This window comes from Podarcis cretensis (genome assembly GCF_951804945.1).
Source record: "Podarcis cretensis genome assembly, chromosome: Z".
In the NCBI taxonomy this organism is placed as follows: Eukaryota; Metazoa; Chordata; class Lepidosauria; order Squamata; family Lacertidae; genus Podarcis; species Podarcis cretensis.
In genome coordinates, this window is record NC_137184.1 from 2,756,475 (window position 1) to 2,769,247 (window position 12,773).

General features: G+C 47.0%; 1 long non-coding RNA gene across 1 annotated transcript in view; it reads left to right on the forward strand.

Moving 5' to 3' along the window:
• The window catches only part of LOC307207980, a 68,374-nt gene that overhangs the window by 26,294 nt on the left and 29,307 nt on the right, over positions 1-12,773 (forward strand). The window lies entirely within an intron of this gene.

The following is a 12,773-nucleotide window of genomic DNA, read 5'->3' on the forward strand; positions in this document are numbered from 1 at the left end:
GGGTCACGAAGAGTCGGACACGACTAAACGACTAAACAACAATTGATCAATTTGACGCACAGACTTTGAGAAATGAAAGAAAGAAAGAATTAGCAAGCCCCATCTTAGTTAAACAATGGGATAATGTTTTAGCCTTCATGTCTAAGGTCATTAGATTATAAACTTGAGTTTCATACAACAAAAAATTTTATTTCAAGTTTATTGGATTCCATTATGACTGCATAAACACTGGAGATGCAATAAAATGCTTGTTTGAAACCTATGTTTATACAGTGTTATGTGTTTGCAAATTGGGGGCGGGACTATTGGAATGCATAAATACTATTATGGGGAATAAATTAAAATTTCAGAAGATAACATAATCTTAAACTATATACCTAATATATGGGGCTTGAAATTGGTCAATGTAAATAGGTTCTCTGTTCCCTTACATCTGCCAAACAATTGATATTAATACGTTGGAAGGACAAAAATATGACCTCTGTGGATAGATGTCATGACAACTCTTGCAACCCAGACGAAGATAATGCATGGGCAATTTTAATTATATTTGGAATGTATTTACCAAAACCATAGTAAGCTATGAACAAACATATACTTGAGGGAAACAAATAAATTTTTTTAAAAAAATTATCCAGTAGCACCTTAGAAACCAACTAAGTTTGGTCTGGGTATAAGCTTTCATGTGCATGCACAAAGCACTCTAAGGTGCTACTGGACAATTTTTATTTCCACCCCAGCTGCGTCAGACCAACACAGCTACCTACCTGAATCTTGATAAATTTAATCAATTTACATATATGCTAAATAGTTCTGTAACCTTAATTGCATTTTTGTTGTTTTGTTATTGTTTTTTCCTCTGCCTTTTAAAACATTTTTCATGTGTCTGTTTTATTTTTATTTTTAAATCTTATTTTGATTTACTTTAACTCACTCTTCCAGTGCTCCAAATCCCGCACTGCGGCTAAGCAAGGCGCTTGGCTCTGGGAAGGAAGCTCAGAGGCAGGGTCTCAGAGCCCTCCATCCGTCCTTAGGAGACGCAATACACTTGCAGCAAAATAGCAGAGTGAAATGCATGCACACCCCCACCAACTGCTTCTGTCCTTGTAACTCTAGCTAGCAGGTGGCTGAAAAGGCTGAGGCAAAGGGATATGTACAAGACCCACCATTTATGATGTTTTTGCTGCATTTGCAGCACCAAAGTGACCTCTCTGGGGCACAGGTCTGGCAGTGTGTATGGAAGTCCTGGGCTTACAAGACCCTCCTCTGGGCCTCACTGATGTGGTCCAAAGGAAAGCAGAGCAATAGGTTTGGCACCAGCTTGGCTGCAGCAGTTGAGGGCCTTTGGTAGAGTTACTCCTTAGCGGATGTCTTGTCGTTGAAGTGTGATAAGGGGATGGCTCTCCTGAAGTAACAAAACAGAAGCCCTTAAAAGCCCATAGCTGAAGGGCAACTTCATTTCTTGGAAACTATCTTTAGAAGAAACAAAATTAAGCATAGTAGTTCCACTGCACAGTACCTATAGCGCCACCAAGTGGTTATTATTGGTAATGGAACTTACCAATTTTGTGCCACCTCAGCTTGGCATCCTGTTAAGAAAAACTGCCGGATCCCAGATCCAGCACTACACTGAGCAAGGCACCTGGGTCTGGGAAGGATACTCCAGGGCTCTGGTAGAGTCCTAGAGCCCTTCCCTCCATAAAGCTGGGAAAGGGTTTCCTAGGCTTCCAGTTTTGGGAAGGCAGTAGCAGGACTGTGGCAGCATCCCTCCTAAACACAGACAAAGTGGACAGACTTTGCAATCTTCCATAACTTACCGCCTCCATGTGGGTCTTCTAGATTTTGTGGCAGCTCAGCACTGCTTTTGACATTACTTTGGCTGGGCACCCTGCACAGGAAAACTGCCCTTGCTCTGCAAAGATACATTTCAGGGTCTTCTTCCCAAAGCTTGGTAAGCGCTTGCCCACCTTTGAGAACGATGGAAGGGCTCTGGGACCTGCCAATGCCCTGAAGCCTTCTTCACAGAGCCAGGGGGCTTGCTTAGCTGCAGTTCAGGAGATTGGTAGTTTCTGTGCACAAGGTGCTGAGATTAGTGGTGCAAAATTGAGAAGATCCACTTGGGGGCAGCAAATATTGTCCTCACACCTGGCTTTGGGAAGGAGAGAAGGGCTTTAGGACCCTACCAGAGCCCTGGAGCCTCCTACCCGATGCCAGGCACCTTGCTGGCCACAGTGTGGGAGATCTGCAGTTTTCCTGCACATGACTCTGAGAAGATCTATGACCATTCAGGGGCATCAAATATTGGCTTCACATAGGACACAATTTTATTAAAGATTACCAAAGTGCCTTCATTGTGCCTGGCATTGGTAGGGCGGTGCAAGGGCTGAGGGATGCCCCAGAGCCCTGGCATTGCCTTCCCAAAGCTGGATGCCCAGAAAGTGGCAGTAAGGACTCTTGGACATTGAGCCAGGTGCTTTACAGGGTGCTGAGGCAAGGTGGCACAAAATTGAGACGTCCACTTGGGGGCGCTAAATATTGGCACCATTTTATGGGAAAATACAAAGGCCCTTCCATTTTGTTTGCCCTTTGGAGGACAGTGCAAGGGCTCTGGGATGCTGTCAGAGCCCTGGCACCACCTTCCCAAAGCCGGAAGTGGTGCTGAGGTGCTGCAAAATTGAGAAGATCCATAACTGTGAGGATCCACTTGGGGGCGCCAAATATTGGCCTCCACAGGGTGCCATTTTGGCCTTGGGAGGACCGCGCAAGGGCTCTGGGATGCTGTCAGAGCCCTGACACCACCTTCCCAAAGCCGGGGCGCCAAATATTGGCCTCCACAGGACACCATTTTATGGAAGATTACAAAGGCCCTTCCATTTTGTTTGGCCTTGGGAGGACCGCGCAAGGGCTCTGGGATGCTGTCAGAGCCCTGACACCACCTTCCCAAAGCCGGGGCGCCAAATATTGGCCTCCACAGGACGCCATTTTATGGAAGATTACAAAGGCCCTTCCATTTTGTTTGGCCTTGGGAGGACCGTGCAAGGGCTCTGGGATGCTGTCAGAGCCCTGACACCACCTTCCCAAAGCCGGGGCGCCAAATATTGGCCTCCACAGGACGCCATTTTATGGAAGATTACAAAGGCCCTTCCATTTTGTTTGGCCTTGGGAGGACCGCGCAAGGGCTCTGGGATGCTGTCAGAGCCCTGACACCACCTTCCCAAAGCCGGGGCGCCAAATATTGGCCTCCACAGGACGCCATTTTATGGAAGATTACAAAGGCCCTTCCATTTTGTTTGGCCTTGGGAGGACCGCGCAAGGGCTCTGGGATGCTGTCAGAGCCCTGACACCACCTTCCCAAAGCCGGGGCGCCAAATATTGGCCTCCACAGGACACCATTTTATGGAAGATTACAAAGGCCCTTCCATTTTGTTTGGCCTTGGGAGGACCGCGCAAGGGCTCTGGGATGCTGTCAGAGCCCTGACACCACCTTCCCAAAGCCGGGGCGCCAAATATTGGCCTCCACAGGACACCATTTTATGGAAGATTACAAAGGCCCTTCCATTTTGTTTGGCCTTGGGAGGACCGCGCAAGGGCTCTGGGATGCTGTCAGAGCCCTGACACCACCTTCCCAAAGCCGGAAGTGGTGTTGAGGTGCTGCAAAATTGAGAAGATCCACTTGGGGGCACCAAATATTGGCCTCCACAGGCGCCATTTTATGGAAGATTACAAAGGCCCGTCCATTTTGTTTGGCCTTGGGAGGACCGCGCAAGGGCTCTGGGATGCTGCCAGAGCCCTGGCACTGCCTCCCTCAAGCCAGAAGTGGTGCTGAGGTTCACAAAATTGAGAAGACCCATAACTGTGAGAATCCACTTGGGGACGCCAAATATTGGTCTTACACCGGGCTTTGGGAAGGAGGGAAGGACTTTAGGACCCTGACAGAATCCTGGAACCTCCTACCTGGAGCCAGGCGCCTTGCTTGCCGCAGTGCGGGACATCTGCAATTTTCCTGCACATGGCTCCGAGAAGATCTATAACCGAGAAGATCCATTCAAGGGCATCAAATATTGGCCTTGCATAGGGCACAATTTTATTAAAGATTACCGAAGCCCCTCCATTTTATATGGCATTGAGAGAGCAGTGCAAGGGCTTTGGGATGCCTAGGAAGTGGAGAGAAGGACTCTTGGACCCTGAACCAGGCGGAGAGATCGACACAGGGTGTTGAGGCAAGCTGGCACAAAACAGACAGTTCAGTTGGGGGCGGTTCCACTTAGGGGAGGCAATTATTGGCACCCAACTTTGGGAAGAAGAGAAAGGCTGTAGGACCCTGCCAGAGCCCTGGAGCCTCCTTTCCAGAGCCAGGGGCCTTGCTGAGGGGCCTTCAGATCACCCAATAAAATATTTGAGGTGACCATTCCCCCCAAAGTTGATGGGCATTGCCATTCAAACTGTCTGTGAACCACATCATGTGATCGATTATGCAGTTCAGGGCTTACTTGCCCCTCTATTTTATTCAAGTTGGCACCTCTGCTACTTTTTCTTCTTTGGTGATCACTCGTAGCTGAGTAAGATTTTCTTCTATGAACAGTGAGTCTATAAGTGACTGTGGAGGCCAATTTCGACCTTCTAGGGCAGTGATGGCCAAACTTGGCTCTCCAGCTGTTTTGGGACTACAATTCCCATAATCCCTGATCACTGGTCCTGTTAGCTAGGGATGATGGGAGTTGTAGTCCCAAAACAGCTGGAGGGTCAACTTTTGCCATCACTGTTCTAGGGGGACAGTGGACATGATTTTCACTGCTAGACAGCTTCAAGAAAAAAGTAGAGAGTGAAACCAACCCCTGTTTATGGTGTTTATTGACCTGACTAAGGCCTCTACTTCACACCTCTACTTCACACTGCTGTCTGGCTCTGGGAAAGAGGCTGCAGAGCTCTGGCAGGGTACCAAAACTCTTTGTTCCTTCTCAAAGCTAGCCAAGCACTTCCTAGGCTTCTGCCACTGCTCTGACAGCATCACTTTGTAATTTTCCATAAAATGGAGACCTGTGTGCCAGGGCTATGACAGCTTTCCAAAGCCAGACAAAATGGGCAGACTTTGCTATCTTCCATAACTTGTTGCCCCCAAGTAGATCTTCTCAGTTATGGGTCTTCTCAGTTTTGTGGCAACTCAGCAACTCTCCCATATTTGTGATACTTGGCACCCCCCCAAGTGGACTGTCTCAATTTTGCATCACCTCACCTCAACACCCTGAGCAGGAAAATTGCCAATCTCACCCCCTGATCCCTAGCACAGCACTCCCAAAGTCAGACGAAATGGACAGACTTTGATGGCATCCTGTGCAGGAAAACTGCTGGATCCTAGATCCTATACCAGGGGTCAGCAACCTTTTTCAGCCGTGGGCTGGTTCCACTATCCCTCAGACCATGTGGTGGGCCGGACTATATTTTGGAGGGGGGGAATGAACGAATTCCTATGCCCCACAAGTAACCCAGAGACACATTTTAAATAAAAGGACACATGTAAAAACACACTGATTCCCGGACTGTCCACAGGCTGGATTGAGAAGGGGATTGGGCTGCATCCGGCCCCTGGGCCTTAGGTTACTTACCCCTGTCCTCTACTGTAGCTAAGTGAGGCAACTGACTCTGGGGAGGAGGCTGCAGGGCTCTCGCAGCTTTCCAAAGCTGGGCAAGCACTTCCTAGGCTTCTGGCTTTCAGAAGTTGGTAGCAGGGCTCTTTTAATAGATTAAGCCATTACTCTCCTGAGAATAAACATTGCAGCCCCTCTTGCATGACACTAGAAATCCAATGAAGTGAAATGTTGGAGGACTTCCGACAGATAAAAGAAAGCACTTCTTCATGCAGCAAATAGTCAAACTATTGAACTTGCTCCCCCAGGAGGCAGTGAAGGCCACCAAAGGTGATTTTGATCCTCCCACTTTGTTCCCTATCTTCACTCAACCCTTTTTCTCTAAAGGAGAGGGCTCCATTTTGTGGTTCACCCCAGGTGCCAACATTTCCTCAGCTGGTCCTGCCCCAGAAGCAGAACATGAGTGCAACAGCACTCTGACCCCAATAGTGATTTCCATTAACTAGTGTTTAGAAGCATCTCTGATACTGGTAGTAGCATAGAGCCATTATGGCTTGTAGCCATCGGACCTAACCTGTAGGCCTCAGCCACCTCACAGGGCTGTTTGGGGCTTAAACCTTCTATGTTATGTTCCTTGGTAGGAGATTGCTTCTGTTGTAAATAAAAATATGCCCTTTTTCCCTTATGGGGTATCCAAGAGCCCATATAGAGTCCTTACATAGGTTCCCTATTGGTAGGAGAAAATAACAGAGGCCAACCAGAGAATATTGAGAAGCAAAGCAGCTAGTAAGCTTGATCTTTATTGATCTGTTGCAACAGGGTGCTCCCCTCACACACAGGAGAGGAAGAGGCCCCACAAAATGCTGTGCAAGGGCTTATAAAGACTTTTGAAATTCCCCTCCTGTAGATCAAGACCACCCCCAGAAACATTATGCATACATCACAGAAGGGGTGTAACCTAAGACCACCCCTCAGATACATCCCACCTACATCACAGAAATTTAAATGTTGTTTTTCTCTTGTCCTTGTTTATCTCCTGTCTGGCAGGTTACTTGATTGGATTTCCTGGGGAGCCTGGCCATTCTTTTGTAGTGGTAAAATACTTATTTCCTGGGCCAGGTCACAGGCTCACACCTTTATTCAAACACAGATTAAGACAGGATTTGTGAAGGAAGAGACAATGGGGAGGCTTTTCCATTTTGACCATGCAGAGAAACATTTGCTCAGTTTAGGAATCAAAATGGTTCCAGGTTGGCTTTCCTGTGCTGATCTATGTACGTGTGGTTATGAACGTTGCCGTATATCTAAGACCATAAAATTCCTATCACACTTCCTATTAAGCTAGGAAATTCCTATTCAACTATATTTTCTAGCTTGATTCAGCCTCAGCCCCTCTTCTGCAGCATGACCTACTTCATGGGGTTGTTGTTAAGGATTATCAAAATAACATATGCAAATACTCAGGGGGGGGGGGTTCAGCCAGAACTCACCGGAATTCAGTTCCACACCTCTCAGGTAGGCACCATTGCCATTATAAGAGAACAAGGTGAGTTCTCGTGAGTCATGGTGTTGTTGCACCTTTTTTTCTAGAAAAGTATCACTGCAAATACTAAACATTACTGTTGCTGTTTTGTTGCTGAGTAAGCAGAAAACAGCTCCAATAATAGCAGCAAAATCGCTTTATTGCAAATAATGTCTCTGCCTCTCACCTAGGACGAAACTGCAATTCTGAGAAACTTTATTCAAGAACTCTTTACATTCCACACAAAGTTTTTGGGGGAAAGTTTCTGGTTTTTTATTTTATTTTAACATAGCCAATTTTTTTTTGGGGGGGGGAGGCATTATGTTGGGGGCAGGACTAATTTATCTGCAATGCAATTGATCATCGAGTCCAACCCCCTGCCAAGCAGGAAACACCATCAGAGCACTCCTGACATATGGTTGTCAAGCCTCTTCTTAAAAACCTCCAAAGAAGGAGACCCCACCACACTCCTTGGCAGCAAATTCCACTGTCGAACAGCTCTTACTGTCAGGAAGTTCTTCCTAATGTTTAGGTGGAATCTTCTTTCTTGTAGTTTGGATCCATTGCTCCGTGTCCGCTTCTCTGGAGCAGCAGAAAACAACCTTTCTCCCTCCTCTATGTGACATCCTTTTATATATTTGAACATGGCTATCATTTGTTGTTTAGTCGTTTAGTCGTGTCCGACTCTTCGTGACCCCATGGACCAGAGAACGCCAGGCACTCCTGTCCTCCACTGCCCCCCGCAGCTTGGTCAGACTCATGCTGGTAACCTCGAAAACACTATCCAACCATCTCGTCCTCTGTCGCCCCCTTCTCCTTGTACCCTCCATCTTTCCCAACATCAGGGTCTTCTCCAGGGAGTCTTCTCTTCTCATGAGGTGGCCAAAGTACTGGAGCCTCAGCTTCACAATCTGTCCTTCCAGTGAGCACTCAGGGCTGATTTCCTTCAGAATGGAGAGGTTTGATCTTCTTGCAGTCCATGGGACTCTCAAGAGTCTCCTCCAGCACCATAATTCAAAAGCATCAATTCTTCGGCGATCAGCCTTCTTTGTGGTCCAGCTCTCACTTCCATACATCACTACTGGGAAAACCATAGCTTTAACTATACGGACCTTTGTTGGCAAGGTGATGTCTCTACTTCTCAAGATGCTGTCTAGGCCTGTCATTGCCCTTCTCCCAAGAAGCAGGCGTCTTTTAATTTTGTGGCTGCTGTCACCATCTGCAGTGATCATGGAGCCCAAGAAAGTAAAATCTCTCACTGCCTCCATTTCTTCCCCTTCTATTTGCCAGGAGGTGATGGGACCAGTAGCCATGATCTTCGTTTTTTTGATGTTGAGCTTCAGACCATATTTTGCACTCTCCTCTTTCACCCTCAATAAAAGGTTCTTTAATTCCTCCTCATATCATATCACCCCTTAACCTCCTCTTCTCCAGGCTAAACGTGCCCAGCTCCCTTAGCCGTTCCTCATAAGGCATCGTTTCCAGACCTTTGACCATTTTGGTTGCCCTCCTCTGGACACATTCCAGTTTGTCAGTGTCCTTCTTGAACTGTGGTGCCCAGAACTGGACACAGTACTCCAGGTGAGGTCTGACCAGAGCAGAGTACAGTGGCACTATTACTTCCCTTGATCTAGATGCTATACTCCTATTGATGCAGCCCAGAATTGCATTGGCTTTTTTAGCTGCCGCGTCACACTGTTGGCTCATGTTAAGTTTGTGGGTAACCAAGACTCCTAGATCCTTTTCACATGTACTGCTCTCAAGCCAGGTGTCACCCATCTTGTATTTGTGCCTCTCATTTTTTTTGCCCAAGTGCAATACTTTACATTTCTCCCTGTTAAAATTCATCTTGTTTGTTTTGGCCCAGTTCTCTAATCTGTCAAGGTCATTTTGAAGTGTGATCCTGTCCTCTGGGGTGTTAGCCACCCCTCCCAGTTTGGTGTCATCTGCAAATTTGATCAGGATGCCCTTGAGTCCATCATCCAAGTCGTTGATAATAATAATAATAATAATAATAATAATAATAATAATATTTTTTTATTTATACCCCGCTCTCCCCAGCCAAGGCCGGGCTCAGAGCGGCTTACAAACAATAATAAAAACAAGAAGAATGATTACAACTTAAAAACAAAAATAAAATACAACATTAAAATAATGGAACATTAAAATATCAAAATGTAGCCTCATCGCAGGAGGAGAAGGAAAATAAAAAAGAGAGGGGGGGGGGGAGGGAGGGAATCAAATTGGCTTCAAGCCAAAGGCCAGGCGGAACAACTCTGTCTTACAGGCCCTGCGGAAAGAAATCAGATCCTGCAGGGCCCTGGTCTCAAGAGACAGAGTGTTGGCTCTGATTGAAGCCAATCTAACTTCCTTAGGGCCTGGGACCACTAGGGTGTTGCTATTTATGGACCTTGAGGCTCTCCGTGGGGCATACCGGGAGAGGCGGTCCCGTAGGTACGAGGGTCCTAGGCCGTGAAGGGCTTTAAAGGTCAAAAGCAGCACCTTAAATCTGACCCTGTACTCCACCGGGAGCCAGTGCAGCTTGAAAAGCACTGGATGAATATGCTCCCATGGCAGAGACCCCGTGAGGAGCCTCGCTGCAGCATTCTGTACCCGCTGGAGTTTCTGGGACAGTTTCAAGGGCAGCCCCGCATAGAGCGAATTACAGTAGTCAAGCCTGGAGATGACCGTCGCATGGATCACTGTGGCCATGTTGGGGCGGGAAAGGTAAGGGACCAACTGCTTGATGCGGCGAAGGTGGAAAAATGTCGCCTTGGCTGTTGCTGTAACCTGCGCCTCCATGGAAAGGGAGGCGTCAAGGATTACACCCAAACTCTTAACGGAAGGCAATGGCACTAATTGGGCCCCCGCAAGAGAAGGGAGTTGGTCCCTCATCCCCATGCCATCCCGACCTAGCCATAGGACCTCTGTCTTCGAAGGATTTAGTTTCAATCGGCTCCCACGAAACCATCCAGCCACAGCTTCCAAGCATCTGGTCAGTGTGTTCGGGGTCGAGTCAGTGTGGCCATCCATCAGCAGATAGAGCTGAGTGTCATCAGCATATTGGTGACAGCCCAGCCCAAAGCTCCAGATAATCTGGGCAAGGGGGCGCATAAAGATGTTAAAAAGCATTAGGGAGAGAATTGCGCCCTGTGGCACTCCACACACCAAGGAGTGGCGCGACGACATTTCCCTCCTTGTGCCACCCTCTGTCCCCGACCAGAGATAAAAGAGCACAACCAGTTACGGGCTATGCCCTGCATCCCCACGTCTGCGAGGCGGTGGTCCAGAAGATCATGATCGACCATGTCAAAGGCTGCTGACAAATCTAAAAGGATCAGCAGTCCTGACCCACCTCGATCCAGTTGTCTACGGAGATCATCTGTTAGGGCAACCAGAGCCGTCTCCGTCCCAAAACCAGGACGGAAACCGGACTGAAATGGATCTAATGCCGATGTTTCCTCCAGAAACCTACCAAGCTGTTCAGCAACCGCTCTCTCAATTACCTTACCCAGGTATGGAAGATTTGAAACTGGGCGGTAACTGGATAGGTCTAAGGGATCTAATGATAAAGATGTTGAATAAGACCGGGCCCCAGACAGAACCCTGTGGCACTCCACTAGTCACTCTTCTCCAGGATGAAGAGGAACCATTGATGAGCACCCTTTGGGTTCTGTCAGTCAGCCAGTTACAAATCCACTGAGTGGTAGCATAGTCAAGTCCGCATTTTACCAGCTTCTTTACAAGAATATCATGGGGCACCTTGTCAAATGCCTTGCTGAAATCAAGGTAGGCTACATCCACTGCGTTCCCTTCATCTACCAGGCTTGTAATTCTGTCAAAAAATGAGATCAGGTTAGTCTGACATGACTTATTTTTCAGAAATCCATGCTGACTATTGGTGATCACAGTATTCCTTTCTAGGTGCTCACAGACTGTTTGCTTAATGATCTGCTCCAGAATCTTCCCTGGTATTGATGTCAGACTGACTGGGTGGTAATTATTTGGGTCCTCTCTTTTCAACTTTTTGAAAATAGGAACATTTGCCCTCCTCCAGTCTGCCGGGACTTCGCCTGTTCTCCAGGAATTCTCAAAGATGACTGCCAGTGGTTCTGAGATCACATCTGCCAGTTCTTTTAATACTCCTGGATGCAGTTCATCTGGCCCTGGAGACTTGAATACATCTAAACTAGCCAAGTATTCTTGTACTATCTCCTTAGTTATTCTGGGCTGTTTCCTCTGCTGGCTATTTGTTTGAATTCCTCTTTGGTGGTTTCCCCCCTTTTCCATTTTTTGTACACATCCTTTTTTAATCTTAACTCAGTTAAAAGTTCTTTAGATAGCCACCCTGGCTTCTTTAGGCACCTTCCATGTTTCCGTCTCATTGGTATTGCCTGAAGTTGTGCTTTTACTATCTCCCTCTTAACAAACTCCCAGCCATCATGAACTCCCTTTCCTTTTAGTATTACTGTCCATGGGATCTCACCCAGCACTTCCCTAAGTTTTATGAAGTCGGCTTTCTTAAAGTCAAGAAATTGAGTCCTAGTATGCTTGGCTGCTCCTTTCTGCTGTATAGTAAACTTCAGAAGAGCATGATCACTCGCGCCTAATGATCCTTCCACTTCTACCCCACTAACCAGGTCATCAACATTGGTTAGAACCAGATCTAAAATGGCTGTTCCTCTTGTTGCTTCTCCCACTTTCTGGACAATGAAGTTGTCTGCAAGGCCAGTGAGGAATCTGTTTGACCTTATGCTCTTGGCTGAGTTTGACATCCAACAAATATCCGGGTAATTGAAGTCCCCCATTACTACTATCTCCCTTCCTTTTGCATGCTTGGCCATCTGTTCCAGGAAGGCATCATCTATGTCCTCCGTTTGGCTTGGGGATCTATAGCATGACTAAGCCGCTTCTGGCAAACCAGAGCAGCGCATGAAAATGCCGTTTACCTTCCCACCGCAGCGGTACCTATTTATCTACTTGCACTTTGATGTGCTTTCAAACTGCTCTGTCTCTGCTCCTGCCCACCTAGCAGTTCGAAAGCACGTCAAAGTGCAAGTAAATAAATAGGTACCGCTCCGGCAGGAAGGTAAACGGTGTTTCCGTGCACTGCTCTGGTTCGCCAGTAAAACGAGATGAGCGGTGCAACCCCAGATTCGGCCACGACTGGACCTAATGGTCAGGGGTCCCTTTACCTTTACCTATCTTGTTATTTTATTCTGTGAACTGCCCTGAGACCTTCGGATAAAGGTTGATATATAAATTTAACAAGCAAACAAACAAATAAAAAAATGTATGAACCGGGGGTCATAGTTTGTTTTGCCCTAACAAACCTTGATTGCAAAGCCAACAACAAACCATGGCTTCAAGCTGGCTAATGATGGTGGTTTGTTTCAGTATAAAAAAATACAGTGATCCCCGATTTGGATATCCTGCTAAGCCAACCAGTTTGTGGTTTGTTTTGGCACTGGTGGCAAAGAGGAGCAAAGTGGGAGTGCTCAGGCAGCATGTACCATCAAATAAGCCACACTTTTTGGCTTAGCGTTATGTGAAGATACAGCCTGTGTGTTTTGGACTGGAGTGCTGGGATGGAGGAAGAATGCTTTGAAGAGATGAGAAAGCATGCAATATTAACTCCAGAAGATACCTGCATTAAACCAGATAAA